The following is a 440-nucleotide window of genomic DNA, read 5'->3' as shown; positions in this document are numbered from 1 at the left end:
TCCAACAGATCTAGAGAAAGAAGCATGTCCATGCTACTCTCTCGCTGCCTGGTAGAAAATCTCGAGCTCTTTTAAACTTATTATGTCTCTTAATAATTCATCCTATAAGAACCCTAATGCTCAATGAACATTGATGTATCAATTACCCTAAGAGTAAGGTAATTTTCATCTGTAATTTAATTTTGAAAATTATGTGGGTGAAGACCCTTAAAGAGATAAGTTAGGGTTATTGGAATACTTAACCAAATTTTTGTCCTAATTTGGCTTGTAGTGTTTGAAAAATGTTTTAATTTTAAATAATGTTTGATTTTCTAATACTTATTTGAATGAAACTTGATTTACCCTAAGTCACTACTAAGCCCATAAGACCTAAGTGAGTGTCTTAATTAATTTTGAAAAGATTAAGCTTTAGGTGTTCATAATTCATGATTTGAATTTTA

The sequence above is a fragment of the Phalaenopsis equestris genome, unplaced genomic scaffold (genome assembly GCF_001263595.1).
Source record: "Phalaenopsis equestris unplaced genomic scaffold, ASM126359v1 Scaffold001340, whole genome shotgun sequence".
NCBI lineage: Eukaryota > Viridiplantae > Streptophyta > Magnoliopsida > Asparagales > Orchidaceae > Phalaenopsis > Phalaenopsis equestris.
Note: the sequence above shows the minus strand (reverse complement) of the source record.